The following is a 21,188-nucleotide window of genomic DNA, read 5'->3' as shown; positions in this document are numbered from 1 at the left end:
AGCTCCATCTCCAACTACAGTCACATTAGGGGTTAGGACTTCAGCATGAATTTGGGGGGACACAATTCAATCCATAGAACAATGGAAATTAAAATGATATTTTAAATACATGACACATGGAAGATTACATATCCCTTCTTGGTATGTAAGTATGGACCTAGAGCTACGATTAAAAATAATTAGAGAAATAGGAGAAGGTACTAAAACTAAAACATAATCTCTAGGCATTGTGGAGCTTAAATTTATTTGGGAAAACAATATAAAAATCTGTAAGTTTGAAGAACGAAAGATTAAAGGACAATTTCAGATACAGATTTCCCCCACTATCCGAGAGTAGAGCTTTCCTGTGAAACCTTTTGTAAGCGGAAATGGTGTAAAGCAAAGAAGCAACTCCCTTAAAATACATCTTGCCTAAGATGTACAAAACAAATCGAGATAAAGCACAGATGCTCACAGACAGTTCAAATCTCTGGCGACTTGATGCAGAGATGCTGAGTGTGGTTCCCGGGTAAGGAGCTTGGCGGGGCCACTCTCGCTGCCCTGGGTGCACACTGCCTCCGTCACGGCTCACTGCAAACCAAATGCTGAACACTTTTTCACTTTTCGCTTTTTTTGTTTTTTTTGTAAAAGCGAAAATCCTCTTCGGATTTCTTTCAGATAGTGAAACCAGGTACTAATGTAGGTCTTTCATAAAAGTGAAGTGGTGTAAAGCCAAGTTTTGAAAAGTGGGGGATACTTGTATATGTAGAATAAATGCCACAATGTACTCTAGCTTAAGGGTGAAGTAACAGTAGCTTTCATAGTATGATAAAGTATAAGCTATTGCATTATCTCCCCATCTAGTCACTCTCCCCTATTACATTGGGAGCTGATAGAGAATGCTAGGAATATATGTGATCATCTGCTTTTGCCTGAATACAGACTACCTGGTGATTAATCTCACGCTGATGCCTCATTTATATATGTATTCAAAGAGTCATACCTAATTTATAATGACTTTTTATTTTGAAATAATTTTTAGACTTAAGAGGAGTTGCAAAGATAGTACAGAGAATTTCCTGTACCCTTTCTCCAGCTTCCCCTAATGTTAATAGCTTACATAGCCATGGTACAGTTATTAAGACATTAACACCAGTACAATACTATTCACTAAACCATAGACATTATTTGGTTTTCTCAGTTTTCCACTGATGTCTTTTTTCTGTTTCAAGATTCAGTCAATGATACCACATTGTATTTAATTACCATGTCTCCTTAGACTCTAATCTGTGACAGTTCTACAGTCTTTCCTTGTCCTTTATGGTGTTGATATGTTTGAGGAATACTAGTCAGGCATATTGTAAAGTGTCCCTTATTTATATCACTATGGCTTCATGGGGATTTGTTTTGTTGCTAAAACTGTTGTAGCTTTGGCCATTGGAAGTTCTTTCAGTTTGACTCCTCTGACTTTTGACTTTTTTAAAAGCACTTTCTTACTTCCTGGCACCACAAGATGCTTTAGGTTCATTTTGCATTTTTCCTGCCCCAGGCATAGAATCAGGCATTTCATCAAGGAGCCTGGTTCCTTTTATTGGAGAATGGTATTTAGAAACCAAGATCTAGGCATGAAGTGTGCTTATTACTACTGAGTGTCAGTGCTTCTAGATTCTCTTAGTGGACAGAGCTAGGAAGTGTATGCATGTATACTAATCCATTGTATTCACACATCTATCTACATCTATATATCTTTGCATCCATCCATCTATATTATAATAAATGTGCATTTATACCAATATCTCAGATTCCAACCCAGCACAACAGGGTCCATACCCTGAGTTTTGAATTTGGACAATTATACATACTTTTTTTGTTTCCAAAATTTCAATCTGTTCATTTGCAGATCTGTCACCAATTTTAAGGGTACCAGTTTTGAGTTTTTACACATGTATATACACCCATGTAACTACCTCCACAATCAAGATAGAGAACATTTCCATCGCCCCAGAAGGTTCCGTTATGGCTTTTTCCCATAAACCCCCATCCCAGCCCCAGACAACCGCCGATCTGTCTTCTATCACTGTAGATTAGTCTTTTCTAGAGTTTCATAAAAATTGGAATTGTACAGTATATATTCTTTTGTATTTGGCTTCTTTGGCTCACTGTATTAGTTTCCTAGGGCTGCCATAACAAAGCACTACAAACTGGGTTTCTTCAAACAACAGAAATTTATTCTCTCACAGTTCAGGAGGACAGAAGTCTGAAATTACGGTGCTGGCAGGGTTGGTTCCTTCTGGAGGCTCTAAGGGAGAATCTGTTCCATGCCTCTTGTCTGGTCACTGGTGGTTGCTGGCAGTCCTTGGGATTCCTTGGTTTGTGGCAGCATGACTCTAATTGCTTCCTCCTTCTTCACGTAGCATTCTTCCTTGTGCCTCCGTGTTTTTCTGTGTCTCTTTTCTTCTTATAAGGACATCATCTTAACTTGATTACATCTGCAAAGACCCTATTTCCAAATAAGGTCACGTTCACAGGTACAAGGGGTTAGGACTTCTATGTATCCTATTGGAGGAACAATCCAACCCACAACTGTCAGCATGACGATAGGAAATTCATCCATGCTACAGTGTGTATAAGTATTTGCTCCTTTTTTTTTTTTTTTGGCCATGCCACGCAGGATGTGGGATCTTAGTTCCCCAACCAGGGATGGAACCTGCACCCCCTGCAGTGGAAGCACAAAATCGTAACCACTGGGCCGCCAGGGAAGTCCCTGTTTGCTCCTCTTAATTGATGAATAGTATCCCATAGTATGGATATACCACAATTTGTTTATCCATTCTCTTGCTGTGGACACATGAGTTGTTTCCAGTTTGGGGCTGTTATGAAATAAAGCCTTCCATAACATTCATGTGCAGATCATGAGAGCTCCTGTCACTTCGCATCCTCATTAGTGCTTGGTATTGTCAAGCTTTTAATTCTAACCATTTGAGCAAATCTGTAAGTGGTAACTCAACTTGTGGTTTTCATTTGCATTTCTCTGATGACAAATGAAGTTAAACAGCTTTTCATGTACATGTTGACCATTGCATATTTTCTTTGGTGAAATGTTCGCTTGACTTTTTTACACATATTTTATTGGGTTGCTTATCTTATGAGTTTAGATAGTTCTTTATATATTCTGGATGTGAATCCTTTGTCAGGTATAATATATATTGTAACTATTTTCTCCCAGTCTATGGCTTGACTTTTCATTTTCTTAATGGGGTCCTTCCAAGAGTAGAAATTTTCAATGTTAATTAAGTTCAATTTATGAATTTTTTTCTTTTCTGGTTCATGATTTTTGTGTCGTACCTCAAAGTCACAATTCTTCTAGAAGTTTTGGTTTTTATGTTTAGGTCTTTGCCATTTTGAGTATTTTTGTATATGGAGTTTGAGAGGTTTTTTTGTTTTTGGTTTTTTTGTTTGTTTGTTTCCATATAGCTATCCAGTTGTTCTAGAACCATTTGTTGAAAAGACTAGTCTTTCTGCATTAAAATACCTTGTATCTTTGTCAAATCAAAGATACATACTTACTACCTTATATGTGTCGATTTACTTCTGGAATTTCTAATATGTCTATCCTTATGCCAATATTACATGTTTTGATTACTATAGTTTAATAATAAGTCTTGAAATCAGGTAGTATAAGTTTCTAACTTTGCTCTTCCTTTCAATATAGTTTTGTCTATTCTAGGTTCTTTGCATTTCCATATAAATTTTAGAATCAGCTTGTTAATTTCTACCCCTAAGAAAAGCCTTTTGGGATTTTTATTAGATTTGCATTAAATCTGTAGATCATCAATTGGGGGGTAATTGACGTATGTTCAGTATTGACCTATGAGCACGATATAGTCAACATTTGGCAGTTTTCAGTGTACAGATCTTACACATACTTCACTAAATTTACTTCCAAGTATTTTGGGGTACTATTGTAAATGGTATTTTCCACTTCAATTTCTAGCTATTCATTGTTAGTATATGGAAATATAATTGATTTTAATATATTAACTTTGTATCCTGCAACCTTGCTCACTTCACTTATCATTCTGGTAACTTCTTTGTAGGTAACTTAAGATTTTCTATGTACACAATTGTGTTGCCTAAAAATAAAGAGAGTTGTACTTTTTTTCCAGCCTGGATGCTTTTATGTCTTCTTAACTTATTGCAGTGGCTAGGGCCTCCAGTAAAATCTTGAATAGAGATAATGATAGGAGACATCTTTTTCAATAAAAGATGCTAAAACAATTGGGTAGCTGTGTGAAAAACAAACAAACAACTCTAGTGATTCCTGTGCAGGCTCTGGGAATTTTTCATCATACAGCTCCCTGGTAATTGTTCTGTTCCCAGATGTTGTTCTTTGCTCAGCCTTGGGTATTTACTCTGTGCTGCACAGGTTGAAATCCAGCCAAAGATTTAAGGGGACCATGCAGATTTTAGAAGCCCTTTCTCTTCATAACTCTCTTTTCTCTGGTATTCTGTCCTGCAAATTCTAGGCACCTTGGCCTCTCCAAACTCCAAATTCTATCTCTTCAACTCATTGAGGCTACTGAACTGTGCTTGGGTTCACCCACCCTGCTCTGCATTCCAGAAATTCCCTCCAGGCAGAAGATTGGAGTTCGGTTTGATCTCATTTGTTTCTCACCTCTCAGTATTTTTTTTTTAAATTTTATTGTATTTATTTTTTTATACAGCAGGTTCTTATTAGTTATCTATTTTATACATATTGGTGTATACATGTCAATCCCAATCTCCCAATTCGTCCCACCACCACCAGCACCCACCCCGCCACTTTCCCCCCTTTCACCTCTCAGTCTTGAGTTGCATATTGTCCAGTGTCTGAAAACAGTTGTTTAATTGTCTGTATTTGAGGATTCTAACATTTGTCGTCCTTAGGAATGTAAATCTGTGGTGACTCATATCCTTGTGCATTTGGTAATTTTTGATTGTGAGTTCACAGTTTGTTAATCTTTGGGCATCAGTCCCAAAGGTCTCTGTTGGGAACACCTTTCTCCAGAGAGGATTTGTACTTGTCTGGAACCCAGACCCTTTCAAGGTCTGGTACTGACCTGGTAGACCCTTTCAAGAATCCCAGACTGAATTTAGAAGTACCAATTTCAGCTCCCCCCAGACTGCAGGTGGCTCCCTTTGGTGTTGCCAATAAATGTATTTACCCTCAGGTCTATATCACCTTTGGGTTTCAGCTTCTTGTGACTGTTTTTTCCTCCTTTGAATATTTCCCTATCATCTGCAAGCTCAGAAATGTGTTCAAAAATGTGTGTTATAATTTATCCAGGATTGAGTTCTTTAGCAAGAAGACCTTTCCAAGTGTCTAGTTTGCCATAATGTTGGAATCAGAAGTCCTGGTCATTCATTCTCCATTCGTCTTTTCGTCTATCCACCCACTGATCTTTTCTGTATTCCTTACTCATTCTCTATTGACCACCATACTGTTCCCAGCCCCCTGCAAGATGCTTCAGAGAGAACAAGAGAAGGTCCTTCCCTTTCAGGAGTGACGTAGTTGAGAAGACATCTCTAACTCATTGACCCTCTTTAAAAATGTCTCTTCTTCACCTGCCAGCCCTTCTGGCATGGCCATGCTTGACCGTGGCTTCACAGGACCCAGTTTTGAGTGGCTCCCAGGGAGGGGAAGCCTCCTTTTTGGCTTTGCCCATGACCTGGACTTCAGTGGGCCCAGGGCCACTCTGGACCTTGGGCCTCTGTCCCCCCCTTCAGCCCACCCCTGCTCCTCTACATGGTCACGGATCTACCTGCAGCCTCAGCTCCAGTCCAGGCTTCCTTTCCTGAAACTCCAGAAGCTCATGAGGCTATGGGGAAAGGAGACAGAGGCAGGGGTGGGTAGAATTGGGGTGGGGACACATCGGGGGTGTTTAGGTCTTGAGAACAGAATCAGCAGGTGCAGCCCTGGTCAGAACAGGCCTGGCAACATATGCGCACAGTCCCTGGAACAAGCCTCGCTTGTTAAAAGAGAAAAACAAAACAGCCCATCTTTTTCTGTGTAGACTTAATGCATCTTTGAGGTTTGTGGCTCCTCAAGGGCCCAGGCGGCTGCTGCTGTTCGCGTGTTTGATCAGGCTGGCTGCCAACCCTTGACCTGTCTCCCGGCACCCCCCCCCCCCGGCCCTGCATCCCAATGTCTGAAGCAGTAAATCACCCACACGCTCTCTCTGAGGGGGACGAGGTCTCAGGACCTCCCGGGGCTGAGCAGAAAGAGGGCACTCCACACAGACATGCCCCTTCCCACCACAGACGAGCCGCCCCTGTAGCTGAAAAGGATTTGGGGGGGAGGTGGGGCAGTCGGGGTGCTTCTGAGGGTGGTAAAGGGGTGAGAGAATGTGAAGTCTGCTCTGCTCAGCGGTCTCAGGAATAAGGCGAGAGCAAAGGCCTGTATTTCCTGTTAAGTCCGAGTTTGCCCAACTTGAATGTGTCTGCGAATGACCTGGAGGTCTTGCTCAGGGCAGATTCTGATCAGGAGGGCTACGGTGGGGACTGAGGGCTGCAAGTCTAATATGCTTCCAGGGTTTGCCCACACTGCTGGTCCACGGGTAACGGGTGGGGAGGCTAAGGGTTTTGCTGACCTTAAAGGGTCACTGTGTTGGAGGCTGGGTGGAGCTGCTCCCTGGAATCACCTGGAGAGCTTCAAAAGGCACTTGGCCCTACCCTGTCATTGAATCAGCATCTCTGTGCAGTGGCTGAGGCCCTCACGTGCTTTCTTCTTTACTGTTCCCCCAGGAGGTTTGAATGTGCAGTCAGGATTGAGAACCACTGGGCTGGATTATGGAAACTTGTCCCCCACCTTCAAATTCTGGGCCATGACCAAATAACTTGCACTCAGGGAGGAATGGCTGGAAAACGGTTTAACATCATACTCTTCCCAGGAGCGTCTGCCTTTTCACCAAGGGTCTGTTTGGCCACAGAGGAATGACAATGGCAGAACTCCGGGGAAGAATAAATGACCGGGTCATACCTTGTCCAAATAGCGATGCCTGTGATCTTGTTCCAGTGATTTCATGCCTTGGGCCTCGTGTCTTGGCCCTGAGCAGCAGAACTCCTGTTTTGGTCTGTCTGTTCAGCCCAGAATTCCCAGAGGTCCTGCAGCTTTCCACGGTTCAGGGGCGTTCTCTTCCCCCCATCTCATCTGAGTGAAAGAGGCAGCTGGGGGTCCCCTCCGCACAGAAGGCCGTGCTCCCCTCTGGTGACCCCATGCCACGGCTGAGGACAGTGGGAATGAGGTGCTTACACCCCCGGTCTTGAGTAGATCCCCCCAAGGCCCACACATCTGGTTTCCATTTCCCTCTGCTGCAGGCCCAGCTGAGCAGAGCCTTTCTCTTTGGATCTCTTGGAAGATCAGCTCCGAAGGCCAGGTTCAGGCCACCCTCTATCCTCAATCCCCTGGGAATCCTTCCTCAGAGAGAGACCCTCTGCTCTCTCTTCCCCACAACCTCCTGGCAGCACGTAGGCCCGTGCTAGAGGGGAGAGCAAAACAGTGGATTTGGCATGTGTTTCGTTTCCTTGGAGAATTAGGGAAGTGAGAAAGTTTGGGGCCATTTAAAAAGAAAGGGGAGGGCACATGAGCATCAGGGGAAGTGAGAGCGTCTGCTCCACCTGAGTTGTGAGGACTGCCCACGAGGTCATCCAGGGCAAGCGTTCAGAATGCTCAAGTCTCACCCTCATCCTCACGGTCACTGTCAGGCTGGTGAGAGGGGAGCTCAGCCACGCCTCCAGGGTCCTCTTACTCTCACCCAGGCCCTTGGGCGCAGAGAGAGAGCAAGGACCCTATGGAGTGGGGATGGGGCTCTTGGGATCAGGTTCTACTTTAAAAGATGTCAGGGTCATAAGGACAACAAACTTGTAGCGCTTGCTGACCAGAGGATCACCACTACACGCGTATATAATGTCCCCACGTCATGGGGGCAGCGCACTGTGGTGGCCAGGAGCCTGGCCCTGCATTCACCTTAGGTGGGTCGTGGAACCCCTTTGAGATGGTTTCTTCTTCTGCAAAGTAGGGGCAATGAAGTAAAAATTGGATTGGGCAAACACAAGCAAAGCATCCAGCCTAGTATATAGCAAACAGTTAATAAATGGTGGCAAACATCTGTTATCCATCCCTCCATCCTTCCATCCATGCATGCGTATATATATCCATTCATGCATCTATCTATCTATCTATCTATCTATCTATCTATCTATCTATCTATCTAATCTATATGATGGAAGGGGTCCAGTGGGTCTCAGACCTGGGGAGCTTATTAGCTGCGCTGATCCTGGACCCTCTAGGGAGAGCCTAATTCATAGGTCTATGGTGGGGCCCAGGAAACTGCATGTTAAACAAGCTTTCTGGGTGATACTGATGTAGGTGGTCCTTAGACCCCTCTCAGGAAACACTGGCCTAGGACCTCACCCCATTTTACCGAGGAGGTAACAGAGGCAGAGAGGGGGACCGCCAGTGGTGTGAGTTGGTGATCCAAGCAGGACTCGCCCTCCCCCACTGCCTCTGTGAGTGTTGTGTGTGTGGGAGGGGTGAGTGTGACCAGAGGCCCCAGGGGGCAGCTGGCAGCCCACCATGCTGCCCTCTCTCCTGCACCCCTCCCCTGCCCACCAACACTGCCCCAGCTCCCACACTGAGCCTGTCGAGGAGCAGGGATTTATTCCTTTGGGCCAGCTTTCCACCCTTTATTTCCTGTGTTATTTATGTCCCTTGCCTTTTATCTCCTGCCTGGCCGGCCCGCAAGGCCCATTATGTTGCTTTGGATGCAGCCACATCAATCTCCAGCCCCGGGGGTTCGAGCCCCCCAGCCCATCCTCATCATTTATTTCCCGGGTCTGCTTGAGGCCCGGCCGGCAGCTGTCCCGGTGAGCGGATGGCCCCGCTGGCGTTGTCCTCAGCGAGGACCATTGTGAAGGGGCTTTGGGCCTGTTGGGTCAGAGGAGCCACAGGAGGCTCGTCTGGGGCTGGGGAGTGAGGTGACCTTTCAGGAATTAACACCGTAGTGGGGTGCAGCGGGCTGGCTGCCAGGACTTTCTGTCCTAGCCTAGAGACGGCCCGACGGCCCCCCTTAGGTGAGGAGCCGCCCCTCTCCAGGCTTCGCTGACTCCATCTGTACCGCTGGGGTCGGCGCTGGCCGGGATGATCCAGATACCGGCTTCCAGGGCTCCCGGATATGTGACAGCACTTTCCTGACTGTGTTTTATAAATTAACAAATGTTCATGGAAAACGTGGAGGGGGGGCGGTGCGCGCAGTTCCATAATCCGTTTGGGAAGTTCTGGCTTGGACAGAGGTGTAGAGAGTGGAATGGTGACCTCAAAAATATACGTCCACATCATAATCCCCAGAAACTTGAACGTGACCTTATTTGGAGAAAAGGTTTTTGCAGACGTAATTAAGCTAAGGATCTCGAGATGAAGTCATCTTGGTTTTAGTGAAGGCCCTAAGTCCAGTGACATGTGAAAGGCAGAGGGAGATTTGAGACTCAGGCACACACGTCCTGAAGCAGGGTGCCATCCTTGAGCACATGGGTCTGCTCAGCTGGGGCAAAGGCGACGGGGTGGGACTGGACCTGGAACCTCTCCCACGGCCAGCTGGGGAGGCGGGCAGTGCGCACACGAGTCTGAACTGGGGTACAGATTATACACCTAGTCTCCGGCCTCGAGCGTCACCCCACACCTGGGTCTCCGTGCCGAGTGACAGTAGCTCCATTTATTGACCCTACTATGTGCCAGACATTCTGCTAAGCGCTCTCCAGTCTCATCCAATCTTCACTAAAGCTCCATGCAGTGCGGTTACTGTCACTCCATCTAACACAGAGGAACAGACGCTCTAGGTGGCTGTGCTGCATGACTGCGCTGTGGATTGCAGCCTATCTGCCTGACAAAAGCCTGGATGTAACCAGCGATGACATCAATGTGTCTGACAGCCGGGGCTTTGGGGACTCTGACCCTTCAGTTAAGATGCCACCCAGGAGCCTGCCCAGTGCAAACCAACTGAACGTCCACTTTACTTGTAACCAAAGCAAGTGTGTACTGGAATCATGCTGGGAAGACAGTAGGCACCAACAGATTTCAGCTATTCCTTTCCTCGTTATTATTTTCACTATTAATCACTCCTCCTGGGACTATGGGGAGAGCAAGGCATTTGCATGCGCTTCCAGGTTTTCTAAGCTGTTATTTACAGGTTATTTTGCTGCTCAAGAATCTGCAAGGGTTCCCATTTGCCTACAGGAAGTACTCCACCTCCTCTGCTGGTCAAAGTTCTCTAGAACTGGCTCCAAGCTACCTCTCCAGGTGGATTTTCCTCCTCATCTCCAAGAAGGCCCTCCTCCACCAGGCTGCTTCCTCACTGTGCCCGGGACAAGCCACGCGCCTCCCCCCGTGGGCCTTTGCTGAGCCATTCACCCACCTCAAATGCCTCCTCCTCCTCCTCCTCTCCACCAAACTGTCCTTCAAGGCTGCTGAAATCCCACCTCCACCCAGAAGCCTTCAGAATACTCTGGCGCTCAGGGGGCACTTCACTTTTGAACATCCTACAACTATCCCTGTTCCGTTGGCCCTTTTTCACATGCCACGTGGCATCTGTTTTTGGCCTGCCTCCCAGCAACCCAGTCACAAAATCAACCTCTCAGTGTCAGGAAGCCATGGTTTTGCTTCTAAATCAGCACTCCCCAAACTTTAACGCATCCATGATTCACCTGGGGATCTTGTGAAAATGGGATCTGGATTCGTTGAGATGGGGTGGGGCCTGACCACCCCCCGGGTGATGCTGATGTTCTGGCCCTTGGACCACACTTGGAGCAGCGAGGACCAAGGCACCTGTCAGAGCCTCTAGCCCCTAGGCTCTCAACCCTGAGAGCTTACAACAAAATACTATGCCTGGGCCCCACCCTCAGAGTCTCTTTTTATTGGCCGTGGGTGGGCCAGGCACTGGTATTTTTATTTTTTAATTTAATTTATTTATTTTTTAAATTAATTTTTTATTGGAGTATAGTTGATTTACAATGTTGTGTTAGTTTCAGGTGTACAGCAAAGTGAATCAGTTATACGTATATCCACTCTTTTTTAGATTCTATTCCCATATAGGCCATTACAGAGTACTGAGTAGAGTTCCCTGTGCTATACAGTAGGTTCTTACTAGTCATCTATTTTATACAGAGTAGTGTGTATATGTCAATCCCAATCTCCCAATTTATCCCACCCGCCCCCCTTTCCCCGTTGGTAACCATAAGTTTGTTTTCTACCTCTGTGATTCTATTTCTATATTGTAAATAGGTTCATTTGTACCATTTTTTTTAGATTCCACATATAAGCGATATCATATGCAGGCACTGGTATTTTTAAAAAGCTCTTCAGGTGATTCTGATGGGCAGCCAGGGCTGAGAGTCACTGGGCCAGCACCATGTTCGAGGATGCTTAGACAAGAGGCTCAAGGGAGAGCACCCATGCCTGACAGCCCAGCCCAAAGGCATCTCTGAACCTGAAGGACTGGCTGCTGGGAGGGGATCCCAAGGAACCGTTTGTCAGGAGCTCTCTCCTCCTGCCGGGCAGCCCAGCTGCATCAGTTCGTGCCAAAGGACCCCCGCCCTGGCACCCAGGAAACAGGCTACTGTGTGGAGTTAGAAGGCATGGGGTGCCCTCTGCTGGGAGGTTTGAGCTATTTCTCCCCGGGGACTCCCAGGGTGAAGAGGAGACCCAAGATGGGAAGGTGCAGTGGGAAGGGGTGCTGAGACCCGCTTCCTCTAACCCCTCGAAACAGGGGAAGATCAAGGCAGGCCAGGCTGCTCTGTGTCCCTTCTCTGTCTCCCGATTCCAGGGTGGGAAATACTTGCTCACACAGAGAAATCACGCCAAGTCTCTTCCACCTTTTCGTTCTTACCATCATAATCATCATCATCATCAGGTGACATGCAGTGGCTCATATTTAGAGGTAAGAGGACTGAAAACGTTGATTTTTTGCTCTGTGTCCCCAAGAGGGGCTCGGCTCTGAGCACCCACAGCTCCTTGTCTGGACTCCTCTGTGGTTTATAACACACAGAGGACAGTGTGGGGTCAGCGTCAGGATCAGCAGTGATGGGAGTTAGAATTCAGTGTGGAGCCAGGGGTCAGCCTATGGCTGGGGTCCGGGGTCATCCTGGCAGAGTAGGGGTCGGCCTGTGTCCAGGGTTGAGGCTTAGTAACCAGGGAGGCACCGGCGGCCAGGTCCATCTCATTATAGGCTATGGCCACACGTCTGCCTGTGGTGAAGGAGCCCTGTGTCTGGGAGACCCAGGCAGGAGAGGCAGACAGTGAAAGTGGAGCTGCCCAGCTTCCCCCAGCTCTCCCAGGATGGCTGCTCCAGCTCTTCGCCATACTTAGGGACTGAGGGTCCAGGCATCAGTGCACAGTGCATCAGAGGCCAGCCCCCTGGGCATGGTCCACGGAGGGCCCAACCCCTTGGCTCCATCTCAGGGCCCAGTGCCTCCTTGTAATCTCTACTGGCTTTGTCACAAACACGTGCTGGAGACCAGGCAAGGCTGGGCAATACTGAGGGAAAGGGGTCCATCCAGCATTATTTTGGGGTTGAGAATCAGCATGTGGACACATGTGGTAATCGATGCTGCTGTAGACCAGGGATGTGAAAGCTGGGGTCTGAGGGTGGGCTTCACAGGTCTCTGGAGAGCCACAAACCCACCCGGAATCACGTCCACTTTCTGCATGTGGGACTTTCTGTGGTTTTCATTGGATTCTCAGAGGGCTATAATCCAAAAAGTAGTTAAGAATCCTTGCCTAGGCCTATCCTTAGCACTTTTTTTCCCAAAAAAACCTATGTTAATTATAGCTTTATTGAGATATAACTGACAGACAATAAACTATACATTATGTATTTATAGTGTCCAATTTGATAAATTTCAACATGTGTATATACTGTGAAATGATCACCACAATCAAGATAATGAACATTTCCATCACCCTCAAAATAGATCTGCTATCTGTCACTATATGTAACATTCTAGAATTTTATATTAAGGGAATCATACAGTATGTACTTTTTGGGGGGGTCCAATTTCTTTCACTCAACCTAATTATTTTGATATTCATCCATGTTATTGTGTGTATCAGTAGTTCATTACTTTTTATTACTGAGTAGTATTCCATTGTGTGGATGTACCACAGTTTGTATATCCATGCATCTGCTGATAGACGTTTGAGTTGTTTCTAGTTTTGGGCTATTACAAATGAAGCTGCTATGAACATTCATAACTACATATTTGTGTGGACATATGCTTCCATTTCTCTTGGGTAAATACCTAGGAATGGAAAGAAACTGCCAAACTGTTTTTCAAAATGGTTGTACCATTTGCATTCCCACCGGCTGGGTATGAGTGTTACAGTTGCTCCACGTCCTGGACAACACTTGGTATGATCAGTCTTTTTAGGTAATTTTTAGCCATTCCAGTGGATGAGGTAGTAGTATCTCCTTATGTTTTTAATTTGCATTTCCCTAATGACCAGTGATGTTGAGCATTTTTTCACGTGCTTATCTGTCTTCCAGATCTTTGGTGAAGTGTCTGTTCAAATTTTTGCCCATTTAAAGAGTTGAGTTGTTTGTTGTCTTCTTACTCAGTTGTAAGATTTCTTTATATAGTTTAGATACAAAGCCTTTGTTGGACAACTGTTGCAAATAGTCTTCCCAGTGTGTGACTTAGCTTTTCATTTTCATAACCATATCTTTTGAAGAGCAAACATTTAAGATTTCGTTGACACCCAGTGTATTTATTTTTTTCTTTTATGGTTTGTGCTTTTACATTCTATTTGTGAACTCTTTGACAAACCCAAAGTCACTAAGATTTCTTCTATGTTTTCTTCTAGAAGCTCAGTAAGTTTATTTCTTACTTTTAGGTTTATGCTCCTTTGAGTTAATTTTTGTGTATGGTGCAAGTTATGAATCCAAGTTTGGTTTTTAATATGGTTATCTAATTGCTCCAGCATTGTGTGTTGAAGAGATTATACTTTACTCACTGCCTGGCACCTCTGTCAAAATTCATTTGACCATATTTGGACTACTATTTTCATTGATCTTTTACACCACTATCATACTGCATTGATTACGATAGCTTTATAATACATCATAAAACCAGAGTAAGTCTTTCAACTTTGTTCTTTCTCAAAGTTATTTGACTGTTCTAGATCCTTTGTATTTCAGTAAAATTTTAGAATCAGTTTGTCAATTTCTCCAAAAAGCTTGCTGGGATTTTAATTGGGATTCCACTGAATTTATAAATCAGTTTAGCAGAAAATCAACATCCTTACAATATTGAATCTTCCAGTCCATAGCATATCTTTCTATTTATTTAGTTCTTTTGGTTAATTTTTCTTAGCAATGCTTTGTAGTTTTCAGTGTACAGGTCCTACACATCTTTTGTCAGATTTATCTCTAAGTATTTCATACTTTTTCATGCTCTTGTAAATGGCAATGTTTAAAATTTCAATTTCTTTCTTTTTTTTTTTAGATTTTTTTGATGTGGACCATTTTTAAATTCTTCAGTGAATTTGTTAAAATATTGCTTCTGTTTTATGTTTTGGTTTTTTGGCCACAAGGCGTGTGGGATCTTAGCTCCCCAACCAGGGATCGAACCCACACACCCTGCATTGGAAGGTGAAGTCTTAACCACTGGACCACCAGGGAAGTCCCTGAATTTCAATTTCTGATTACTCATTGCTAGTATATAGAAATACACTTGATTTTTGTATATTGATCGTATTTATTTATTTTTTAATTGAAGCATAGTTGATTTACAGTGTTGTGTTAGTTTCAGGTGTATAGCAAAATGATTCAGTTATACGTATGCATATACATATACATATACATATATGTATATATATATTCTTTTTCAGATTCTTTTCCCTTATAGGTTATTACAAAATATTGAGTATAGTTCCCTGTGTGTATTTGATCTTGAATTCTATAACCTTCTGATTCACTTTTAATTCTAGTAGCTTCTTTGTAGGTTCTATAGGATTTTCTGTGTAAGTGATCATGTTATCTGCAAATAAAGACAGTTTTGCTTCTTCCTTTCCAATCTAGATGCTGTTTATTTATTTTTCTTGCTTGATTGCACTGGCTTCAACTCCAGTACCATGTTAAATAGGAATGGTAAGAGTGGGCTTCCTTGCCTTCTTTCCAATCATAGCAGGGAGGTATTCAGTCTTTCACTCATCCTTGGCTTTTATTTGCCCTGGTAAGTTTTGGATAAGCTCAAAGGGGTAGCATTTTAGGACTTGTTGGAGGACCCTGGAATTAGCCTTGGGTGGTGTGCTTTTCTTCCCCCTGTTTTGGTCCATGCTTCATGGAGACTGCAAGTGCCTTGAGGGCAGAGATGGTATATTTGATTCTGGTTCCTCATACTGTTCCTAACATGGCTGGTCAGCTTGACACATTCAGCTGCCAATCAAGTCACTGAATCTTGCAGAATCTTGCAGAAAGGGCCTGTATGTGTCCCTCTCTGTCCCATCCCCTTTGCTTTCCTCCTAACCCAAAGGCAGTCATACCTCCCTCCTTCCCTTCTCTTCCCCTCCAGAAACGTGAATGGAAGGAGACATGAAAGCAAAGGGCTCAGGTTTTGCCAGCATCAAGTTACTTTCACACAGCGTCCTCATTCAAAAATAAACCTGTGGAGAGGAGGGGAGGAAGGTGACAGAGACAGGAGGGGGCTGTTAGCATAGCTCTGCTTCCAGGCAGTATTTTTAGGGCTGGCATTTAGGCTTGGCCTGGGGACAAGCGGCTGGAAAATGCAAGGCATTTCCTCTTCCTGTCAGCTGAGACACTGTGTGTGTGTGAGTGTGTGTATAAGGCCCCTGCCACCTTCCCACTTAGCACCTCCAAGTAACAAACAAAATACACTTCCTCCACCAGCCTGTTCCCTGCTCCGCTCTTGGTCCCGCTGACCACCAGCCTTTCCAGTCCTGTCTCATCTTGGGACACTCTTGAAGTTCCTCCCCAGACCATAGCACATGCTGATTCCTGCAGGGAGAGGAGCACCTTGCTCCCTTGGGGGTGGGCTTTGCATTCCCTGAGGTCCTGGGTGGGATGTTTTAGGACGACTCAGTGGTGACATAACAGATTCATTTGTTCACTTATTTATTCATTACTAGCTGTGTGCTGTGTGTGAGTTACTTAACTGCTCTGTGCCTCAGTTTCCCCATTTGTAAAATGGGGGTAATAACAGAACCTGCTTAAGAAGGTGTTAAGAGGATTCAATGCATTGATATTTATAAAGTGCCTAAAGCAGCTCCCGGCAGGTAGTAAGGGCTTGGTAAAGGGTAGCTGTTATTATTTGAATGTCTATTGCATTTCAGCCTTGAGCTTGGGAGGGGGCAGGGGCTGCAGTGGTGTACTAGGCAGATAGGGGCTCTGACCTTTTGTAGCTTATTCAGTTGGAGATTTGGTTGCTGCCCTATAGAATTTTAAATTCTCAGCCTCAGCTTTAGACCAGGGCCCTGCTTTCTCTCCATGGAGTGAAAGGTCTCCTTTATCCACCACAAGGTCATGAAATATATAACCAGAGATGTAATGGTATTGATGTTATTGGCATTTTGTGGCATTCTGGGTGGCTTTGTTCCTTCTTTGCTTTGTAAAGTTATTTCACTTTTCATGGTCTCATTTTCCTTATTTTTAAAATGAAAGGGAGAACAGTTAAAGTGGATGATCACCTAGGTCTGTTCCAACGCTTTTTTCCATAAACTGAATCATCTCTTTGTTTCTCCCTTGCTATCATCTTCCTCTCCCCATTCAGCTATCAGGGCTGCCCCCTCAGGTGCACAGGTTGCGTACTGCACAACCCCTGGGAGTGCTATTTCCCAAGACTTCACCATGGATGGCATTCCCTGGAGTTGTGCAGTGCACAACCTGTTCAGCTGTATAACCTAGCCTGCTTATGATCCACCTAAGCTCCATCTCCTGAGTTTATGCAAAGCAGGAAAAAAAAGTATAACATCAACCAGCTCAAACAAGAATGAAAAAACAAAATAACACTTATCTGATTTTCCCCCTTTTGTCATTTCCTAAGTTTGGAAGGTTGTTCTACTGTTGGTTTCTTTTGCCTGAGACTTAATTCAACAAGGGCTTGTTGACATTCCCAGTCATTCATTTAACAAATATTTATTAAACACTTACAATGGGCTAGGCACCATGGGACGTGTGGGGATACAGCTGAGCCAAGGTCCTTTGCTCTCACGGAGCGTGCATTAGAGTTCGAGGAGACAGATAAGAAGACAGGCAGAGAGAGAGGCAAGACAGTGTCCAAGAGGGTTAGGGTAGACAATTACAGAGACCCCTGGGCGTGGGGAGGTGAGAGGGCTGCTGTAGACTGTGGTGAGGGAAGGCATCTCTAGGGAGGTGACATTTGAGTTGAATGACATAGGTGTCCTCACACTGGGCGGGCCAGGAAGGGGTGAGCCACCTCCCACTCTTGGCCTCCCTTCATCACTCCTTGCCCTTTCCCTAGTCCATCGCTCTGCTTCCCTTCACCTGAGAGAAAAATCCCCAGTGGGCTTCCATCTGGAGAACGGAGGTGGAGGCTCATAAATCTCCATTCAGACTGAAGTGGTAGACCCAAGCAGAGGAAGGAGTCCTTCAGGTCTTTCTGTGAGTGGTTGTTCGGGGTGGGTCTCCCCTCCAAGCCAGCTGTTACATGGATATGCGAGGGTCACCTTGAAGAGAGGTCGCAAGTGCCTGCTCGGCTTACTCGAAGGCTGCCCTGGCTGGGAAGATGGGAAAACCAGGATCACTAGGTTGGGCTGGTGAAGAAGAAGAACAGAATTGTCTCTACTCCCTAGAAGAACAGTGTGTAGGAGCACAGCTGCTGGAGCAATACAGCCATGGGTTCAAATCCCGTCTCAGCCTCTTGCTGGCTGGGTGACTTGGGGAAGGTACTTGACCTCTCTGTGTCTCAGTTACCTCGTTTCTTATAAGGGGCAAGAAGTAATCGTATCTACCCCCGAGGGTGCTGCGAGGATCCAGTGAGTTTGTACACAGAGCTCTTAGAGCAGTGTTTGGAATGCAAGAGCACGTGTGTTCAGCCTGATCTCATTTTTCAAGAGGATTATCTATGCACTGGTGAGTTTTCTTCTATGTGTCAGAGACCTCTGTTCCAAATCTACAAACGCAGTCTTGGTTCACTCATAAGAGGCTTGCTCTGGAGGAGACAGAACTATACACAGGTCAGGGGGGAATGTCTGAGTGTGTGTTTTTAATATATGGAAGGAGAATGGGAACAGCATGTATAGGGCAGTGTTTCCCTGGTTGTGTGCATCAGTGTTTTTAGCTTGAATATGTGGGTATCTACATTTGCATCTCTAAGAGGAAGTTCCTTATTGTGCTCTATTAGTGAAGATTTTTATCCATCCCTCTATCCGTCCATCCATCCACCCCCTTATCCATCCATCTACCCACCCACCCACCCATCCATCCATCCATCCCTCCATCCCTCCGTCCATCCAACATTCTATAGCACATATTTTTGCTAGGTGTTGTACGGATTTTTACCAAGGTAAACACCTTAGCCTGGGTTCCCCAGAAAACAGAGCCTGCAGCAAAGCTTGTGTGCTAATGCTTGATTGTGGGGTACAATCCCAGGAAGCAAGAGTGAGGGGAGGGAAGTAAAGCAGAGAGGAAGGAAAGCAAAACCAAGGTGGTGTTTTACTGAGCAGGCCTCAGCTTCTCAGAAAACACAGCTGGTTACTCAGTCATGCAGACTGTCCCTGGAGAGGTCCTATGGAACCACTGTGTCTCAGAACAAGCTTCTGCGGGGGGATAAAGAACAGATGGTGTTTTGCTGGTCCTTCCCCATCCACCATGTAATTGACTGCTGTGTAATCCTGGACTGTATTGCCCGACCCCTCCTGGCAGCTGCTGGGGAAGCCGGAGCTTGGTGCGTCCTATGGGGTTGAACCTGGGCGCGGTGGCTGCCATAGTTTCCTTTGCAGCCGGCTTGATGCCGGCTATTCACCCACCATCACCCCTCTGGGCGGCTGAGCTGATGAGAGTTAAGAAGGAAACAAACCGGGGAGAGCCAGAGCGTCACTGGGAAAGACCACTTTAGATAGGGCATCTGAGAAGGCCTCTGGGGCAATATTATTTGAGCTGAGGCCTGAAGGATTAGATGGAGCCCTAAGGAAAGCTGGAGGAAGGGCATTCACAGTGGTGGAATCAGCAATGCAGAGAGAGGCCCTCAGGTGCTCATGTGTTGGGGCAGCTGGAGCAGGTGCTGGGGGTGAGGCTGGAGAGCCCCAGGGGCCAGCGCCTGAGGATCTTCTGGGTGGGACAGAGTTTGAATTTTATTCTAAGAGCCATTTGAGGGTTTGAAGCCGGAGTGACCTTAGTCGAGGTGCAGTTTTCAAGGTCAGAATGGTCACCGCGTGAATAGATTGCGGTCGTTGAGTGCCGCCTTTGAAAGGCTATCTCAGTGTCCAGGCCCGGCTCTGCCACCAACAGGTGTGGGACCCCAGGCTCGTCCTCCTGAACCTCCTGCCTCCACCCAGGCAAGAGGCCCTCTGGGGCCTGGTTGGAGGGATGCAAGAGGCAGGACCCCCAATCTCGGGTGGGGAAAACGGCAGTGCTGGAAGCTTCTGTTCTATGTCTGTGGAGAGGGAAGGAGCGAAAGTGTTCAACGAGAACAACAACAAACTCCACTGGCCCTAAAATGCAGAACAGAGAGGCTTTTAGCCTTTCTTTCCGTTGGTCTGCAGGGGGGGACCCAGCCACTCACTTGGCGTGGTTTGGAGGCTCTGGCCAGGAGTCTGCCCCAGTGACGTCCTCGCTCGACTGCTGAAAAGAGTTTTTTTTTTTTTTTTTAATTTAATTAATTTATGTATTTTTGGCTGTGTTGGGTCTTCGTTGCTGTGCGCAGCCCTTCTCTAGTTGCGGAGAGTGGGGGCTACCCTTCCTTGCGGTGTGCGGGCTTCTCATTGTGGTGGCTTCTCTTGTTGTGGAGCGTGGGCTCTAGGCACGCAGGCTTCAGTAGTTGTGGCACACGGGCTCAGCAGCTGCGGCTCACAGGCTCTAGAGCGCAGGCTCAGTAGTTGTGGCTCACGGGCTTAGTTGCTCCGCGGCATGTGGGATCTTCCCGGACCAGGGGCTCAAACCCGTGTCCTCTGCATTGGCAGGCAGATTCTTAACCACTGCGCCACCAGGGAAGCCCCTGAAAGGAGTTTTGAGTTAATCATCTGTGAGTTAAGAATTGTCCTCTGTGGAACTTTCTTCTTTTTTTGAACATTTTTTTAAAATTGTGCTAAAACAATTTACCACTTTAACGATTTTTAGGTGTGTGGTTCAGTGGCATTAATTACATTCACACTGTTGTGCAAGCTTCACCGCCATCCATCTGCAGGAATTTTTCCTCCCCCCAGACTGAAACCTTGTACTCATTAAACCGTAACCCCTTCTCCCCACTTCCTTCAGCCCCGGCAACCAGCATTCCAGTTTCTGTCTCTGTGAGTCGGACCAGTCTGGGCACTTCCTAGAGGAGGCGCTTGTGAGTAGAACCACACAGTACTTGTCCTTTCTGTGACTGGCTTACTTCACTCAGCATCATGTCCTCACGGCTCATCATGTGGTAGCATGTGTCAGAATTTTATTTCTTGTTAAGGCTGAATAATATTCCCTGTGTGTATATCCCACATTTTGTTTATCTGTCCCTCCATCCGCGAACACTTGAATTGCTTCCACCTTTTGGCAACTGTGATTTAATGCTGCTGTGAATGTAGGTGTAAAAATATCTGAGTTCCTGCTTTCAATTCTTTGGGTGTGTACCCAGAAGTGGGATTGTTGGATCATACAGTAATTCTATTTTTAATTTTTTCAGGAACTGCCATGCTATTTTCCACAGCAGTTGTACCAGATTATATTCTGTGGGTCTTTCTTTAGTAGGAGGTTGTGGTGTGAATGTCAGAGGTCCTCCAGATGAAAGGCCTACCACACGCACCTAGTTTCCTTCCTTCCTCTCTACGGTGGCTTAGGGTTGTCACGATGCTCTGGTTTCCCACTGCCACACTGACTGTGAGGTGGGGTCATAATTCCTCTTCTATAGAAGAGGACGCTGAGCCTCTGATTCTATGGCAGGCAGCTGCTCCTCTTGCCTGCCCAGCCTCCATTCACCTCCTTCTGTTTTTTCCATTAAGAAGCCATCCT

General features: G+C 45.9%; 1 protein-coding gene across 2 annotated transcripts in view; it reads left to right on the top strand.

The window, feature by feature from the left end:
- COL13A1 (collagen type XIII alpha 1 chain) overlaps positions 1–21,188 on the top strand; it is a 279,468-nt gene that overhangs the window by 46,042 nt on the left and 212,238 nt on the right. Inside the window, exon 2 of one of the 2 annotated variants that reach the window (XR_005016754.1) lies at positions 20,460–20,532. The exons of the other annotated variant lie outside the window; for it this stretch is intronic. The gene's annotated coding sequence lies outside the window, so the exon portion shown is untranslated. The remainder of the gene's footprint in view (positions 1–20,459; positions 20,533–21,188) is intronic. 2 annotated transcript variants of the gene reach the window in all.

Source organism: Balaenoptera musculus, chromosome 16, assembly GCF_009873245.2.
Source record: "Balaenoptera musculus isolate JJ_BM4_2016_0621 chromosome 16, mBalMus1.pri.v3, whole genome shotgun sequence".
NCBI lineage: Eukaryota > Metazoa > Chordata > Mammalia > Artiodactyla > Balaenopteridae > Balaenoptera > Balaenoptera musculus.
Note: the sequence above shows the minus strand (reverse complement) of the source record. Positions and strands in the feature narration are given on the sequence as shown.